The sequence below is a fragment of the Petaurus breviceps genome, unplaced genomic scaffold, assembly GCF_028583685.1.
Source record: "Petaurus breviceps papuanus isolate PSGF00001 unplaced genomic scaffold, PetGlider_PUasm1.0 90752, whole genome shotgun sequence".
NCBI lineage: Eukaryota > Metazoa > Chordata > Mammalia > Diprotodontia > Petauridae > Petaurus > Petaurus breviceps.
In genome coordinates, this window is record NW_027187336.1 from 7,267,923 (window position 1) to 7,280,427 (window position 12,505).

A 12,505-nucleotide genomic window follows, 5' to 3' on the forward strand; every position below is an offset into this window, starting at 1 on the left:
TCCCTTTGTCTAGATTGCCCAAGACTGGGGGTGGTCTGGGAGTTAGAGTGACATACTCAAAGTCAAGGTCTCCCAACCCCTCATTATAACAGGTTCACCTTTCACTATACTAGTCATTGTCTCATTAATTGTTAACCAGTCAGAGTTAATTGCTGCCTTTCAGGAACATCCACTCTTCTAAGGGCATATAAGCATTGAGAAGCCTCCATGATTCACTTTTGATTTATGAGAGAAAGCCAAATGACTGTCCTTTTGTTAAATATCTGCTAGCCATAATTAATGAAACTATTAATTGCCCAGAACCTAAACCTCTCAAACCTTTTATACATCAGAACCCCAAATGTGCCACAAATAAGAAGAAAGTCCCTATATTCAACAAAACATTTATGGCAGCATTTTTTGTGATAGCAAAGAACTGAAAACAAAATACACACTCATCAACTGGGGAATGGCTAAACAAGCTGTGGTACATGAATACAATGGAATATTACTTTACTGTAAGAAGCAATCAACATAATGCATACAGAGAAGCATAGAGAGATCTGCACGACTGCTGCAGAGTGAAGCAGAGTCAAGAAAATAATATACACAATTACTGTATCATTGTAAATGGTTAAAAAAAAACATAAAACAATCAAAGGTGGATATTGTAAAATTGCAAAGAACAAGCTTCATCCCAAAGCAGAGATATACAAAGACCACCCATCCCACTTCTTTGCAGAAATAACAGGTCCACAGTTGAGGTACATTTCACATTTTTTTCAGATTTTTGATGTACCAATTGGTTTTTACTAATGTTTTCTCTTGTTTTTTTTTTAACCTTTAAAAATTATTTGTTAAATGGGATGACTATAAGAGGCACAAAGGAGGGATGCAAGGGGAAATTTAGTGACACAAAATACCAAAAAGGTATTCTAAAAATTGTATTTTAAAAGTAAAAATGTGAAAATCTTATTTAATTGCAGTTAACATTTTACATATAAATGATTATCTGATTTTAGTATCTTGTTTAAAAATAATGGTTATGTAAATAATTTAATACTTATGTCTTGCTGACTTATCTACTCACTTGTAGACAAATAACTTATAGATAAAATAACTATTAAATTCAGTTAAATTATCTTTGGCTCATTTAATAATCCTATTGAATTGGGGCAGCTAGGTGGCACAGCAAATAGAGCACCAGCCCTGGAGTCAGGAGGACCTGAGTTCAAATTCCACCTCAGGCACTTAACACTTACTAGCAGTGTGACCTTGGGCAAGTCACTTAACCCCAACTGCCTGCCTTCCCCCCTCCAAAAAAAGCAAATAATAATAGTAATAATAACAATAATTCCATTGGAAGCAAAGCTTTCTGAACTATAAGACTACACCCAAGACAGTAACTAAGTAGACCTTTATTGGAGTTGAAGATATCTAGTACCTAAAGGGGAAAAAGTCTCTGGAATCATGGTCTTGAAAACTCAAACATAAAATGGCAACAAATAGCTCAAAGGAATTAGCAGACCTTCTAGGCTGAATAACTTCTAAAAACTAGACACTTCTCTTTTTTACCTTTCCAATGAAAAGGTTTCAGACAGATTATCTTTTTTTTTAAAGCAATTGGGGTTAAGTAACTTGCGCAAGATTACACGGCCAGGTGTTTCTGGGTGGGTGCTAAGTGTCTGAGCTCGGGATTCGATCTCCAGGTCATCCCAACACTGGAGCCGGTGTTCTTACTCACTGTGCTACCTGGCCGCCCAGACAGATTATCTTTAAATAGGCATTTTCTACTGAAACCAAAATATAAAGGGTTTCAGTCAGTCATCAGAATTGTCCAACATGAACACCAGCTCTTGAGCTATTAAAATTACCCTTTGATCTTAGGTAATTAGAAAATCTAGAGGAGAGTCAAATATTTCATTTGTCCATAGCTGCCAGGAAGCCAGCCTTCCTACTCATGATACTGAAGGGTATCTTCAAGAAGGAGTCCTAAACTACAGCAACAGCCCATTCCTGGACTACTACAAGGAAAGGCTGATGCCTTATTCTCCTGGCCAATCAACTTGAAGTGTTTCACCAGAAGATCATTTAAGATATGGTATAACAAGGCATTCTAACCCTTACCATTAAAGGGTGTGGATGTGCTGAGACTTCAATTGTGGACTAGGGAGTAATGAGACAGTGACTACCAGTCAATCATCAATTTCCAGTCTTCCTCAGTCATGACCCAATCCATGCCTATGGCTGGGAAGAGCAGCAGCAGGAATTCTTGCCCCCACCTTAACAAAATAGGACCTCCTGGACTGCTTTTGGCTGATTGAGCCCAACCACTGTAGCCACCCTACCGTCGTGGAGCTTGGCGCCCTCTACAGTGTAGCCAACAAGACCTACACCCTGAGTAGTTCCAAGACTAGCATCACCATCGAACGTGTGGCTCACCTGTTTTTTTATCTTTGTTGTATAGGATTAACTGCCAGATGTGGAGCTTCTTATTAGAAGAGATGTTTGAACTGTCAGCTCCCAAGATTAAGGGTAAGTTGGTTGCTGCAGGCCTCTGGCAAAGGTATAGTCCTCATACAGAAGTGTCTGAGCAAATCATACTGCCCCATGTGTCTGGCCTTTGTATGTCTGAAAACAATCCTATCTGGTATTGCTCAGACTTCAAGTGGTGCTACAGAGTTCTATCTGCATACAACTCAGCAATATACCCTAGACAAGAAGTAGTTTGGGGTTTTCCCTTGATTAGAAAACAGTTCATCCAAAAGAAACTGGCTGATATACTTGCAAGAGATCAGCTTGGACCTTCATGCCTGCCTGCATTTGGGGGCTTAAAGGACCATGACAAAGTCACCTGTGAAATTAGTTCCAGGAAGAATGGTGCCAAAGTTCTGAATATGGCCAGGTAGGGCTGTGACACACTTGGTGGGTGTGAGGTTTCTGATGAGTATCATGTGATCTGGCAAGCCACCATTCTGGAGGCTGTAAATACTTAGAGAGAGAGGTATTCACAACATCCATACCTTAAAACCTTGGGAGGACTATCAGAAGAATTCAGTAATTCACAGTTTTGTTTCTTTTTTTTTAAGTTCCATGGATGTGTTGAGTTTTTATGTTACAAACATTTATAAATTATCTGCATTTTGTAAGAAATTGTTATTTTTAAGTCATTGCTGTCAAGTCTGACATATTGATCTGACTTGGAGTTTGCTTGGCAAAGATAGTGAAGTGATTTGTCATTTCCTTCTCCAGCTCATTTTTACAGATAAAAAAACTGAGGCAAAGAGGATTAAGTGATTTTCCCAGAGTCACACAGCTAGTAAGTGTCTGTGGCCAGATTTGAACTCAGGAAGGTGAGTCTTCCTGACTCCAGGGCTGGCACTGTACCACCTAGCTGAAAGATCTTTTGTAACAAGCGTAAAACAGTAAGGTTAAACTAATACTACAGTGACATCATTTGAAAATGCGTGCAACATTTCACATCTGTAACACCTTGATTTTTTAAATTAATAAATCTATTTTCTCTGCCCACACACACACACACCATTTTTTAAAAAGAAAAAAAATTCTTGTAACAAATATGCACAGTCAAGCAAAACAAATTCCTTCAATGGATGAATAAAAAAAATAGTGTTGGGTGGCCAGGTGGCATAGTGAATAAAACATCAGCCCCGGAGTCAGGAAGACCTGAGTTCAAATCCAACCTCAGACACTTTACACTTGCTAACTGTGTGACCTTGGGCAAGTCACTTAACCCCAATTGCCCCTCCAAACAACAATAACAACAAAAATACAGTGTTTCCCAAAAGCCTTAGTGCAATTTCAAGCTAATAACACTTAAAATTATTGAAGTTTAAAATTGCTTTGAGAATTTGGGAAATCATATATAATATATAATTCTCCAACCTAAATCTACAGTGTGTTTTATCATTAGCCCACTGAAATCATGAATGGTCATTATATTGATCATAATTTTTAGAGATTTCACAGTTGTTTACTTTTATAATGTTATTATAAATATTGTACAGGTTCTGCTCATGTCATTTTTCACCACTTTATAAAAGTCCTCAAAATTGTTTATTTTTATAATATTGATGATATAATATAAATTGCATTCTGGTTCTGCTTACTTCACTCTGCATCATTTCATTTGTCTTTTCATATCCTTTTGAAATCATTTATTTCCTCATTTCTTACAGCACAATAGTCCTCCAACTACCCATATACCACAACTTAATCAAACCATTCCTCAATTAATGGGCATCCACTAAGTATCCAGTTTTTGCCACCACAAAAAAAAAGAGCTACTATGGATATTTTTGTATCTAAAGGACTTTTTCCTCTCTGAGTTCTTTTGTGTATAGACCTAATAATGGTAGTTTTATGTGTAGAATTCCAAATTGTTGTACCTACTCCAGAATGATTATACCTAGTCAATTCACAAATTCACCAACATTGTATCAATGTCCCTGTGTTCCCCCAACCTCAATCATCCTTTTCCTTTTTTGCCATCTTTACCACTCTGATAGACATGGTGTGGAATCTCAGAATTGGTTTAATTTGCATTTCTTTAATTAGTAGTGATTTAGAGCACTTTTCATATTGCTAAAGATAGCCTGTATTTCTTCCTTTGAGAATTGCCTGTCCATATCCTTAGACCATTTATAAGTGGGGGAATGATTCAGATTTCTTATAAATTTGAATCAATTCCTTAAATATCTTAGAAATTATACCTTTATCAGAGAAATTTGATACAAAGATTAAGATTAACCATTTAAGGTTAATTAAGTTTAATTAAGTGAACTAATTTTTTCTTTTAATCTTAGCTTTATTAATTTATATAAAATCATTTTAATTTTATGTAATAAAAAGTATCTATTTATCTTTTTTGATCCTCTCTATTCCTTCTTTGGTCATGAACTTTTAACCTATCTGTAAATCTGATGGATAATTTTTTTTTCCATTTGCTCTAATTTGTGATATGACCTTTCAATGTCACATACACATTTGGAACTTATCTTTATATCAAATGAAATTTTGGTCTAAATCTAATTTCTTCCATACTGCTATATAATTTTCCCAGTAATTTTTGTCAAATAATGGGCCCTTTTCCTATGAGCTATGGTCTTTGTGTTTATGGAATATTAGGATATTAGATATGATATCTTCCGTGTATTGTATAGCTAATCTGTTCTACAAATTGATCTATTTTTTTGCCAGCATCATATTGTTTTTAACAATTACTTCTTGTTAGTATAGTTTGAGATCTGACACTACTAGTCCCCTTCTTTCTCATTTATTCTCATTTTTTGTCTGGAGATTATTCACCTATTTTTTCTTCCATATTAAATTTGTTATTTTTTCTAGTCCTATAAAGTGACCTTTTAAAAGTTTGATTCGTATAGCATTTAATGTTATTTGATAGTATTGTTACTTTTATTGTATTGACTTATTCTACCCAGGAGAAATTAATTTTTTTCAATTACTTAGATCTATGTCTTCTCTTTATTTCTGCCAACAGTTGTTTGTAATTGTATTTATATGCATATATGCATCTTGGAAAGTAAATTCCCAAGTATTTTCTATATTCTCTAGTAATTTTAAATGGAATTTCTCATTCTATCTCTGCTAGGTTTTATTGGTATTATAAAGAAATGTTGGTGATTTGTGTGAATTTATTTTATATCCTTTAAGTTTGCCATAGTTATTGTTTCAATTTATTTTTAGTTGACTCTTTAGTGTACTCTAAGTAGGCCATCATATCAATTGCAAAAAAAAAAAAAGTGATCATTTTGTTTCTTAACTTTACATAAACTTATTCTCTCAATATCTTTATTGTCTTCTTACTATACAGTCAATATTTCTAGTACTATGTCTAATAGAGGTAATAATAAATTTATTTGAATTATAATGATAGAATAGAGGTAATAATAAATTTATTTGAATTTATTGAAAATTATTTTAGATGGAAGAGTAGAAGCAGGAACTTGGCACGAGCTCCCCTTCCAAACACCTCCAATACCTGTAAAATATGACTTTAAACAAATTTTAGAGCTATAGAACCCCCAAAGTGACAGAAGGCATCCTGGAAGGCTGGCAGGAAGGCTCTATCACACCGAGCTGAAAGCTGAGCACAGTTTCATGTGAGACAGGACCCAGGGAGGCCCAACCAGTGGCCCAGACCAGACAAAGCAGACTTCAGGAGAGTTAATTACCAGCGACTGTGGTGGTTTCCAGACTTCTCAACCCGAAAGTAAACAGCGAAGAGAAAGTAAAAGGTCAGTAGGGAACTCTATGGGAACTGGGTGGTGGAAGAGCATGCTCCAGCCCCTGCCCTCAGAGCAAAAGGTGGCAGAGGCCCAGCGGCTGCAGCTGCTGCCACATGGCTGCCTCTGGAGCTCCTGGTCTTCAGATCATAATGGGACCAAGCAACCATTCAGAGAATAATTGCTCTTGTTTTGACCTGCTTGGATCTGGATTGCAGTCTTGGGTTGTGGTCCTGGGGTGTGTGACCAGTGTGCCAGAGTTTGGGGTGTCTGTAGAGAGGGTGCCCTCTCAGACCTCTGACAACATTTGTGAAAACCCCAGCAATTTGGGATATAGCTCTCTACACTCTGAAAGCAGAGTTCTACAGTGGCAAAGAGCTGAAAAGTCAAGTAACTGGCTGGCAAGATAAGCAAGCAAAGGAAGCACAATCAGACCATAGAATCCTTTTTTGGGGACAAAAACAATTAAAACATGGAACTAGAAGAAGTCAACAAAAGCAAAACTCTTGCATCAAAAGCTTACAAGAAAAATATGAATTGGTTACAGGCCATGAAGGAGCTCAAGAAGGATTTTGAAAATCAAGTAAGAGAAGTGGAGGATAAATTGGGAAGAGAAATGAGAATGATGCAAGAAAATCATGAAATGCAAGTCAACAGACTGCTAAAGGAGAATCCCCAAAATACTGAAGAAAATAACACCTTAAAAATAGGCTAACTCAAATGGCAAAAGAGGCCCAAAAAGCCAATGAGGACAAAAATGCCTTAAAAAGTCAAATTTGTCATGGAAAAAGAATTTCAAAAACTCACTAGAGAGAATAATTCCCTCAAAATTAGATTGGAGCAAATGGAAGCTAACGACTTTATGAGAAACCAAGATACTATAAAACAGATCCAAACAAATGAAAAATAGAAGGCAATGTGAGATATTTCACTGGAAAAAGACTTACCTGGAAAATAGATCCAGGAGAAATAATTTTAAAATTATTGGACTACCTGAAAGCCATGATCATAAAAAGAGCCTAGAAATCATTCTTCAAGAAATTATCAAGGAAAATTTCTCTGATGTTCTAGAACCAGAGGGCAAAATAGAAATTGAAATTATTCATCAATCACCTCTTGAAAAAAATCCCAAAAAGAAAACTCCTAGGAATATCATAGTCAAATTCTAGAGTTCCCAGGTCAAGGAGAAAATATTACAAGCAGTCAGGAAGAAACAATTTGAGTATTGTGGAAACACAATTAGGATAACATAAGATCTGACAGCTTCTACACTAAGGGATGAAAGGGCCTAGAATATGGTATTCCAGGGGCAGCTAGATGGCACAGTGAGTAAAGAACTGGCCCTGGAGTCAGGAGGACCTGAATTTGGATATAGCCTCAGACACTTAACACCTACACAAAAAAACTAGCCATGTAAACTTGGGCAAGTTACTTAACCCCAATTGCCCTCCAAGAAAAGGCCAAAAAAAAAAAAGAATATGATATTCCGGAGACCCTACAGGAAAGTAGGGGGGAAGGGAATAAGAGGGGGCATGATAGGAGGGAGGGCAGATTGGGGGAGAGGATAGTTAGAAGCAAACACTTTCAGAAAGGGACAGGGTCAAAGTAGAAAATAGAATAAGTGGGGGGCAGAATGGGATGGAGGGAAATATAGTTAGTCTTTCACAATATAACTACTATGGAAACATTTTGTGTAACTACACACGTACAACCTATATTGAATTGCTTATCTTCCCATGGGGGTGGGTGAGGAGGGAAGAAGGGAAAGAATCTAGAAATCAAAATTTTAAAAACAAATGTTAAAAAAAAGAAAATGATAATGATTCTAGTTTATCCCTAAGACATATAATGGCAGCTTTTAGTTTTTATAGATACACACACATGCACCTACACACACAGGTGTTGTATGTGTATTCATACATATATGCTTTTATCCTTTTAAGGAAAGGTCCATTTATTGGTGGGTAGTTAAATGGTACAGTGGATAGAGCATTGGGCTTGGAATCAGAAAGATTTTGGAATCAGAAAGAGTTTGAATCTGACCTCAGACACTTACTAGTTATGTGACCCTGGACAAGTCACTTAACCCTTTTTGCCTCAGTTCTTCTTCTGGAAAATGAGCTGGAGAAGGAAATTACAAACCACTCCAGTATCTTTGCCAAGAAAACCCCAAATGGGTTACAAAATGCCAGACACAACTGAATGATTCAACAACAACAGCAAAATTTGTTGCTCTATTTTCTCTTGTTTTCAACAGAAATGGGGGTCATATTTTGTCCATATCTATTTCTTCATCTATTAATGTAACAATATGATTTTTGTTGATTTTATTAACATAAATAAGTTATAAATTTCCTAATACTAAATTAACTTTGAATTCCTCATATAAATTCAAACTTGTCATTGCATAAAATCTTTGTGGTATTGTTTTAGTTTCTTTGCTAAAACTTTCTTTGAAATTTTTATATCTGTGTTCATTAAGCTATAAGGTTTTTTTGTTTTGAGTCTTCCTGGTTTATGAATCAAAACCATATTTGCTCATAGGAGGAATTTGCCAATATCTTAGCTTTAGCAATTTTTGCAATTTATGTAATATTGTAACTAATTGGTTTTTGAAAATTTAATAGAATCCATTTGTGAATCTATCTGATCCAGGTTCTCCCCACCTTTAGAAGTACATTTATGTTATGGTTTATTTAATTTCTTCACTTCTAATTGGATTGTTTCAATTCTCTATTTCTTGTTCTGTTAATTCAGATAGTTTATATTTTTGTGAAAGTTCATTTACTTTAAGTCATTATTTTTGTTGGCATATAGTCAGGCAAAAAAAATTTCTAATAATATTCTTTATTTCTTCTTCAGTTGTGAATTCTCTTTTTCATTTTTCTTACTGGACATTTGTTTTCTTTTTTAACAGATTAGCTGACAGTTTAATCTGTTTTTTGAAAAGCTAATTTTATTACATTTTTTGTTTGAAATTTTGTTAATTTATTCTTTGATTTTTAGAATTTGTTTTTGTATTTAATAGAGATTTTCAATTTTGTTGGTTTTTCTGGTAGTGTTCACAATTCATTGTTCTTTCTCTTTTTTGTTAATAAAAGTGTTTAGAAATAAAAAATTTTCCCCTATGCTACTTTCCCTCATATATTTTCCTTTTCTGTTTTTCTATTCCTATCAGTATAATTGTTGAGTTAAGTGCATTTCTACACTATACTCTTTGTATGTATGTTCTATACAAATTTAAATGAAAGGGGAGATCTTGTGACAAGTTTAAATGAAAGGGAAGTTCATGTGACGCCCACTTCTCTCAGTATTTCTTTATATGATTATAGTTCTACTTGAACACCCAATTATGTGTTTTAACAAGTTTCTCTATTTTTTCTCCCACTTTCTTTTGATGTATCCTCTCCCTTCCCTCTGTTTTCCTTTTTCTTGCATCTTCAAAACACACAAAAACTATTTGCACATCTTCTTTATATACAGCTACCAGGTACAATGGATAGAGTCCATGGCCTAGAATCAGGAAGACCTGTGTTCAAAATCTACCTCAGACATTCACTAACTACATTACCCTGAACAAGTCACTTAACTTCTGTTTACCTCAGTTTCCTCACCTCTTAAAATGAGGATAATAATAGCACCTACCTCCCAAGGTTGTTGTGAAGTTAAAATAAGATATTTGTAAGATGTTCAGTATAATACCTGGCACATAGTAGGCTCCTAAATGTTTGTTTCCTTTTTTCCTTTCTTCATTTTGTGTTACTGATTACCTCTATGACCCCTTGTGACATTAATATTCTTTAAAAAAAAAAAAGAACACTTTTACATCCCTTCTCTCCATTAGAATATAAGCTGTTCATTTTTATAAAGTCTCTTCCCAATTGTTCACTTGGAGTTATTTTTTCTCTTGAGTTTCATATTTATATTTCAAAATTCTTTTTCAGCTCTGTTTTTTATCAAGAAGATTTGAAAATCATGTGACCTTGGGCAAGTTACTTAACCCCAATTGCCCTACCTTCCCCCCTCCAAAAAGGAAAAAATAAAAAGAATATTTGAAAATGTATTATTTCACCAAATGACTATTTTTGTCACTGTGGGATTATGGTCACTTTTACTGGGTAAGTCTTTCTTAATTATTGACTTTTGTATTTTGCCTTTTGGACTATCTCATTCCATGTTTTCCATTTCTTTAAAGTGGAGATTTTGTGGAATTCTGATTTGTGATTCCTCAGTGTTTGAATTATTTCTTTCTGGCTGCTTGTAGTATTTTTTTCTTTTGTCTGTAACCTCTGTCCTAGAAGTTTTCATTTTGTTGCTGCAGGAGATGAAATCTTTCTGTGTTTGCATTGTACTCTTTTTCAAATATGGCACATCAATTCTCTTCAATTATTTTTTTTTTTTGGAATATGATGTTCAGGCTTTCTTTTGGTCATGGATTTCAGGCAAACCTATGAGTCGAAGTCATCTCTCCTTAATCTGTTTACCAGGTCAAGTATTTTAGGTTTTGTTTGGGTTTTTGTTTTGTTTTGTTTTGTTTTTTGAGCTACCCTGAGGACTTGGTCCTGTTATTCTTGCTACTCCTCTCCGTGTATTACATGACTAGCAGGCACATAGCATTACCAAGAGAACATTCATAATTTAAAATGGGTCACAGAGTCACAGATTGAGACGTAGAAGGGAATTTAGAGGTCACTTAATTCAACCCCTCCATTTTACAGAGGCCTCCAGGGGTTAAGTGACTTGCTCAGGGTCCGAGGAGTAGTAAGTGATAGCAATGGTATTTGCACCGAAGTCTTCTGATGTCCCACATGCTGTTCCTTCCACTCTCAATAATAACTCCCTAATTGTCCTTATCTAGGTCAGATGCAAAGGATTTCAACCTAGTTCCTCTGACTATAAATCCAGCATTCTTTTCACTAGATCATGTTACTTATCTCTCTATCTAGACACTAAATCTCAACATTGTATCTTAATCCTGGATACATCTTTCAGTGAATAATTCGGGTTCATGTGTCTTAGAAAATTTATTTGGCAGAAAACATAGACCACTTACTCAAAGCCATCCTATTACATTTGTGTGCATAATATACATATGTACACACATACATAATTTTAAAAGTATATATTATGTCCCTTAAGAGACTGTAAACTCCTTGAAAATGGGGATTATTTAGTATTTTATTTTATATACTCAGTAACTAACAGTGCAGATTAATTGCTTGCTAATTGGTTGATTTTGATGTTAATGATATTGTGTATCTATTTACATGTTTGCATATTCGAAATATATACTATACTATAAAGATAGATATCTACATAAGTGTATACTGATGTGCTTAACTCGATGCATATTATAGCCAACTGTACATTATAATCTAGACAATAAGCATTTATTGTCCTTTTGGTTTTTTCTCCATGGACTATTAGGCCAAACTCCTCAGGGTGCTTGTGGATTTCATTAAGGAAGTCCCATAGTTCTCCCAAGTTTGATAAAAATAAGCACAATGTCATACTCAAATAGGAGTATATGACAGAACTTTTCATCTAAAGCCCTCTTTTATTTGAACCATTCACTGATCATACTCTATGATGGTGGTAAATATCTTTGGTGGACACCAATCCTTCCATTTTATACCTCACTTGATGTTGATAATCAAATGATGAATGGATGTCTCCTCTGTTGTTGCATATATCAGGAAATCTTGCATGACTTTAACATATTCAAGAGAGAAACCTTACAGAAGAGGAACCTTTAAGGATGCATTTTTCTCTGTGGAGTAAGATGCTTTTTAATATTCAGCCAGCAATAAAAATAGCAAGATCTTTTATTCAGTGCACTTTTCAGTCATGTAAAGATATGGTATATTGTAGAAAATCATTTGCAAAAACCTGTCTGTTCCCATCCCATGCTTTCATCAAGGATATTCTTGAAAATAATTCTCATTAGAAATTTTATACAGAGGACAATGTAGGCATATTAATCAGTATGTGATGTCTTTGCTATCATCTTTTTTGGAAGTTATTTCCATTTTTCTTTTAAGTATTAAGTATTACTCCATTAAGTTTACTTAATCCATTCACATAACAGAAACCTAGAGAATGCTTTCAAAATTGTACCCCATCCAGTACAGATTACTTTTATGTGCACTTGGTTGACTCCCCTGGATTTCCCACTTTATATCTTACCAAGCCATTTCCATCTCTATACAAAACACCTGGGGAACTGACATGTCCAAGTAAATGTGGTAATTCCACTGTCA